The sequence below is a fragment of the Aplysia californica genome, unplaced genomic scaffold (genome assembly GCF_000002075.1).
Source record: "Aplysia californica isolate F4 #8 unplaced genomic scaffold, AplCal3.0 scaffold00344, whole genome shotgun sequence".
NCBI lineage: Eukaryota > Metazoa > Mollusca > Gastropoda > Aplysiida > Aplysiidae > Aplysia > Aplysia californica.
In genome coordinates this window covers 363332-370124 of record NW_004797614.1, presented here as the reverse complement: position 1 = coordinate 370124, position 6793 = coordinate 363332, and the positions used below count along the sequence as shown (strand labels likewise).

Sequence of the window (6793 nt, the reverse complement as noted above, 5' to 3'; positions counted from 1 at the left end):
GTCAGTCCGTCAGTCCGTCAGTCCGTCAGTCCGTCAGTCCGTCAGTCCGTCAGTCCGTCAGTCAGTCAGTTTATGAGACAGAAAAGGTGATAAACTGTGGAACGAAAAAAAGAACACGTATATTACTCGTGTGGAAAGCACCTGCTTTGACTTACCTCCACAGAATGTGCATCAAAATAGATTAAAGTACCTCAAAGTGTATGTATGTCTAAGAGGTCATAAAGGACTGCTTTTTATGTTGGTCAAAGATTTTTTGTAAGTGATTTACGGCCGTCGCAACTGCACACGAACATGTGAGCACACGGGACACATTACACATTTTCAGTTGGTAGGAAATTTTGGATTTAGCCGTGGTGGCGGCCAAAGCCTACTCTTATCGATTTTATATCACCAAGAGACTTTTAACGTGCGCAGCTTGCACACGTGACCTCCGAGATTTTTCGCCCTTGTCCGAGAAGGCTAAGTGCACATATTTCCTACCAGAAGATCAGGGGTGTGGCTGAAAGACAGCAGCAAGAGTAAGAAGGAGCCAAGGAGTAGAAGTAGAAAGGCTGCAAAAAGAGTCGGGAACCCAGAGGAAGGGGCAAGGGAGGTGAGTAGATGGGGGCAGAAAATGGAGACGAACGCAGACGACAGAACATTGCTAGAGAACAGAAAAGGAGGTGAAAGGAGACAATTTTACAGAAGAAAAATTTTCCATCGCTACCCGGATTCGAACCCAGGACCTTTGAATGAGAGGAGAATACATTAACCTCTAGGACACGAGAGCCCCGTAGTCGAACGTATTCAGATTATTTATTACAACTGTCTACTAAGGTTGGTTTCTTGGATTAAGACTCAGGAGCGAAATCTTTCTTCGACAACAGTCGTAATCTCTGACTCTGTGTCTCCTCAAACAAAGAGACAAACTAAAAATCGATTCAAAACCCTCTCTGTGTACCCCCACCCCTGTCTGTTCCAATCCTGTTAAGTAAGATTATAATACGGTCTTCTAATGTACCGTAACTTTGAACCTGAGCTTAATGGCTAGAGCAAGTCACTTTCTGTGAGATTCAGTTCATAGTTGGAAGAGTATAACTGGGAAAAGCAACATGTCTTGAAACGGGAAATCGGAAACGAGCAGTGGGATGGAGGTGGATGTGGGGGTGGGGTCGGGATGGGGGCAGTGGCTTACGATTAAGAAGGCGCTACGTAAAAGAAAGAAGGAAAGAAGCAAGGGGGAACCGAAGGAAAATAGTAAGGGATGCATAAGGAAAACGTCGTGATGGGAAGAAGAAAACTAAGGAGAGAATAAAAATATATGAGTAAAAAGGTCAAGAAAAGACAAAAAGTAAAGAAAGATGGTGAAAAGAAAGAAGTAAGCTGGAGGAAAAAAGACAAAAATAGAATTAATGGATTAGGGTATATTTCAAACACGCTATCTGGACATATTCATTCATTAGATCTCCGCGGTGACTTTGTTGTCGACTCTTAAGCGTGATAAAATGCAAATGTGGTCTTCAAAGCCAAATGCCTTTGCGTTTGTCCATAATTTGGCCTCGTGTTTTTGAAAGCTGAGGTCCTGGTCTGAGAACACATCTTGCACGAGGCCTGCAGAAGGAGGTAAAAATAAAACACAGACACAAAAATAGCCTATACATACATATTATATACGTGTTCATACAACACACACACAGACAGACAGACAGACACACACACACACACACACACACACATACACACACACACACACACACACACACACACACACATATATATATATATATACATATATATGTATATATATATATCTAATTATATATACATAAAATTAATATATATGAGTGTGTATATATGTATACAAATCTATTTATCTATCTATCTATCTATCTATCTATCTATCTATCTATCTATCTATCTATCTATCTATCTATCTATCTATCTATCTATCTATCTATCTATATCTGAAATATGATATATATAATCATATATAATTTATATATTTTTAATATATATATATAATTATATTTCTGCTGGTGTACGCAATGTCTGTTTATCCTCGTCTCCCATGAAATCAGCTGATGGGTGGGTGAACAAAAGCATGAAAAAAAACTATGTCATTATCATATTATGTGGGAATTAACAAACTAGTCAATGTATAAATGAGCAGATTGGATAGTTCATGTTTTGTAACTTTAATACATGCATTTCTCTTATTCGGAGTCTCCAGTGTAATGCCGCAATTAAAGACAGCTGTTTTGGACAGCTAGACATAAATAAAAGTCACCAAACCTTTGGTCTTTGAAGTAAATTCGAAATTTAGATCTCAAAATGAGCGGGCATACTTTACTGAGATTGAAAAGTGGGTTTAGTAGCAATGTGCCGTTTGATTGAACGAGCGACCGTCTTTTGCTTTCTGTTTTAACATGACGGTACCCTTGTGAAGCATTGCAGTGAAATCAGGAGCTTGTCAAAATAATGAAATCGAAGAAACCAGAATTTCCCCGCCAGTTTGGCTATTTTGATTGAATTGTTAATTTTTTGCTTAACATCTTTTGTATCCATGTAAAAGAACATATGTGTGTGGATTTTACTGAAAAATGTTGATTAAAGGCACTAAAATAATGAGGTTTTTAGTTTTCAAGGACTCCCAAACTAAGAGAGTCATCAAACCTGGGCATCACGTTTTTGCGTATTGTACTTCTGAAACCAGTCGACCCCCACCTCCTTCAGTCGCAATTATCTTGACTTAACTCAAGACAGATGGGCATTTTTCCATCAAATACAGGACAATTAATGAACACGCTTTTTAATGGCACCAATAACTCTCATTCCCTAAAACTGACTAGCGCTTGATTCCACCTTGTCACGACTCCTGGAGTTGGAGGAGAAACGCCTGCGGACAGAATGTTTAGTGCATGGTAAACCATTCTTCCAATCAGAATGAAACGAAAACCCGGCAGTGCTATCAACGAACACAGGCGAATGTTACAAACTTGGTTTGATGAGCCACTTATTGTATGACTTATGTTCTTTTCCTCCCATTCTCCACAACCGTATTGTTTTGCACCCTTTGAAAAGAGGAACATGTATTAATATTTGCTTAGGAAACACTAACCACCCGCATATCATCATTGTGTAGGCGACAGGTCAGCTCTGATTTTAGTAGGCTTAAGATTTATTTATTGCTTCTCACAATAGGACTCCTTGAGAAAAGAGAAGCACCTTAGCACTATAATGGTCTCTCAGAGCTAGGGAAATTCAATACCGAAACACAGAAACAACAGAAGACGAAGAATTGAAGTAGGACGTACCAGCGCCCAGCTCTAACGTTCACGGTACCTGAATTCATTATCCATGGCTAAAGCGGTATTCCTACATAATGTATAATGTTTCATTGATTGTCATTCCTTAGAAACTAACGACCTGTCTTTTCTCAATACATTGATTTTCCAGGAATCAGCCTTAATTACACGAGTGAGCGACGCGGGAGGCAGGCGAGGTCAGAGGTCAATGACCAGTGTCAGGGAGCGTTTGACACCAGCTCAACCTCTGCGGTGTCAAGGGACAGTCGAGGACGGCACTTCCGCCCACTCCGCAAGGAGATAAGAAAGAAGGCAGGAAGGAGGGAAGGAAAAGAGAAAAAAAGGCGGGTCTAAAGAAAATTACGAAGGAAGACGGTAGAGTGATACGTATTGTGGAAAAAGATGGGCGAGCATTTGAAGAAGCGGACATAATTCACTGTGTGCGTGTTGTGACGGACGAAGGGACGAGAGGGTAAAAAGGAGAAAGATATTGGTCATTTGAGGAAACGGAAGAAAGGAAGTAGGCCTGGAGAGCAGAGGAGAAGGGAAAGAAAGTGAAAGAAGAAGGAAAGCTATTTTCTGGATCTCCAGTGAGGGAGGTGCTGTTTAGGATACCCTTGAGAGGTAAGATTGTTCTGTACGTGTTAGCTTGTCTGATGTTTCTCTGAAGACGTGATCTATTTTTGTTCTCAGCCGGCTGTCTCATTCATCTATAATTTATTTCCCCTGAGAGGCCGAAACGGTCCAGATATTTAAAGCTACGTTACCTATTCGCAAATCAAGTAACACCGACAACAATAACTACCATAACCACCACCACCACAACCACCACCACCACCAACACAACAACAATAATCGCAGCAATAACAGTATAATGACCATGAGCAAAAAATCTACCACAAGTAACAATGATAACAACAGTAACAATAGGAACGTCATCTTCACCATCACTTCAAACGATACAATAGAAGTAACATAAAGCTTTAGGAGTTAGCAAAAACAACATAGAGAACAAGGATTTGCTCCGCTCGGCCTCCCTCACAATCTTAGTGGAGTCGGAGTTACAGTTAATCCCCTTTCCAATTCAACTGGATGTAGTTTGTGCACTGACAGCTTAAGGACATCGAGCTTCGAATTTTTTTTTTCTGAATCACTTGTTTTCCGACGCATTTGTTATAATCCTTCTTAATGGGGAGTTCTGCAATGTGAATCTGTTTTTTTTTTCATTTAAGCGGACGGAAATGTTATAGTTGAAAAGCCGTCCTTTGAACGCCCCCGCAGTTTTAGTGGAGACCCCTGTGCTATACAACCTTCTTTCGTCCAGTGGGACGTAAAAACTATATGTCAGGTCTTTCTCTCATTTCCGGGCAGCCAAGGACTGTTTATTCACTTTTTATCGATCTTGGTACTTCCGTTTTTCTAGCCTGACATGTGGTTCGCGAACATATTACATGGGCTAACGTTCCACACCACGCATAAAAAAACAAACTCTTCATCCTGTTCATTCATTCCTTCACTCAGTCTTCCTTGCTTTAATATCCTCTTTTGTTCATGTTTTCATTTGCTCATAAAATAGTTCACTCTCATGATCTGGCAATGGTAATCGTTTGATGCAGTTCTAGGGGAGGGGGTGCATTAGTAGCTCAGTTAGCATCATTCTGGACTGCTGTACTGATAAGCCAGGTTCGAATACTCAACTGGGGGTTCTTGAACCGCATTTATGTCGTTTTTTCAAGGCTGTCCTTTGGAGTTTTTCTTAGCGGTTTTTGACGGATGCTCCATTATCGTTTGCACCTTGTTGACGTTCCCTTGTCTTCAGTGGTGCTGTAGTTCTCTTGGCCATTGGACTCGTAAGATAGGAGTTCGACTCCTGCTCATGGAAGTTTATAGTATCCAATATATAGATGACTAAAATTATATGAATTAATGCGTAAAACATTTATAAACTCTCGCTTTTGACATTATGCTGTCTAAAGAAAATGTTTTGGGTCGGTTTTTTTCGTCTTGAACCAACGTGGATGAAGTCACGACGATCAGTAAAGTTTCTTGTTTTTGCTCGGGGATACTTATTTCTTTTGTGTCGACTGGCGCCTGTTACAGTGGTATGCAACTCTAACAACAGACTTCGAGAGAGAACATTGACCTGAACACCAAGAACAAGCAGTGTGGATCCGACAAGCGGAGCGACTGGCAGTTATGCTCTGAACCAGCTGCCGGCACAAACTGTTGGTGGCTTGCCCTCGAAAGGCATTCACCCCAGCTCCCAAAAACAACAACAAAAACAATGAGCAACTGACCCCCCCCAAAAAAAAAACAACAACAACAAACAAAAAACAAAACAAACCCAACCAAAAACAATCCCCCCCAAAAACAACAACAACAACAAAACCCAAACGAAAACAAAGCAAAAACAAAACAAAACAAAACAAAACAAAAAATAAAAACCCTTCATGAAAGAAGGAAACAACCTGCAATTATTTCATTCACTGTGATCTGTCTGTATGTCGCATAAAACCCTTTATTACAAATGAAAAAAGCTGGCAAAGAGTGGCACGGGTTACCTTGAACCTGTTTTCCAAAGAGCACCCCCATAATTTAAATATATGTAGCAGGTTTTTTTCTCTAGTGCTTACCCGCACTTTGCAATGGACTTTGCACCCCCCCCCCCGTGTATTTTTCGATGAGCTTATTTTTACACACGTCTGACGCCATCTTCTTTGTTTTTAATAATGCACACCGTCTGCCCCCCCCCCCTACCCCCAAGAGGTAATGCACGCACAATAAATGTAGAATATCCTATTTTTGGAGTTCCAACACCCCTGTCAATATAGAAACATATTGGAGGAGGCCTTAACTCTAAATTTACCGTCTATATTTGATAGGACTTGGCCAATCGCATGCTGAGAGCCATCAACGCTCCCCGTACCTTTCAGTATACCGTGAAACCTGTATAAGACGACCACTCATTGCCGTGGAGAAAAAGTGTCATCTCAAACAGGGGGCCCTCTTGGACAGTGTCATTATAACATGGAAGTAACGCAGGGGGAGGGGGCTTGGAAGTGATCGTTTGTACACGTGATTGTCTTTGGCAGGTGGTCGTTTATCAGGTTCAGATTTATTCGAATCAGGTTACCAGTATGATAGTGTAGCATAATGCCAAATGAGCATACCCCCCCCCTCCTAATAAAAAGAACTAGAAAAATCTAGAAGACAGAGCAGAGCACAATTTCGACCGTCAAACCCAGTGACTCTCCGTGAGGAGTCCTGCAGATGGGTGATTGGCATGCTCTGCATGCTTGGACTCACCCATCAATTATAAAAGTGGGCATGACAGGGCTTTGGTTTTGGGCACGGGACTTCAGCGGCTTACACGTTTCTACAATAACTATATTATTGAGTCGTACAATAGGCGCCTCTGTGCTCTATAAAGAGTGCTGCCTTCGTTCTGGAAGTGATTTCGCCTCGCCCGCTTCTCTCTCTCTCTCTCTCTCTCTCTCTCTCTCTCTCTC

The 6793-nt window shown here is 41.3% G+C and overlaps 1 protein-coding gene across 1 annotated transcript in view; it reads left to right on the top strand.

The window, feature by feature from the left end:
* LOC101864536 (protein dimmed) overlaps positions 1 to 6793 on the top strand; it is a 233729-nt gene that overhangs the window by 88494 nt on the left and 138442 nt on the right. Inside the window, exon 3 of the mRNA XM_005102823.3 lies at positions 3436 to 3908. The gene's annotated coding sequence lies outside the window, so the exon portion shown is untranslated. The remainder of the gene's footprint in view (positions 1 to 3435; positions 3909 to 6793) is intronic.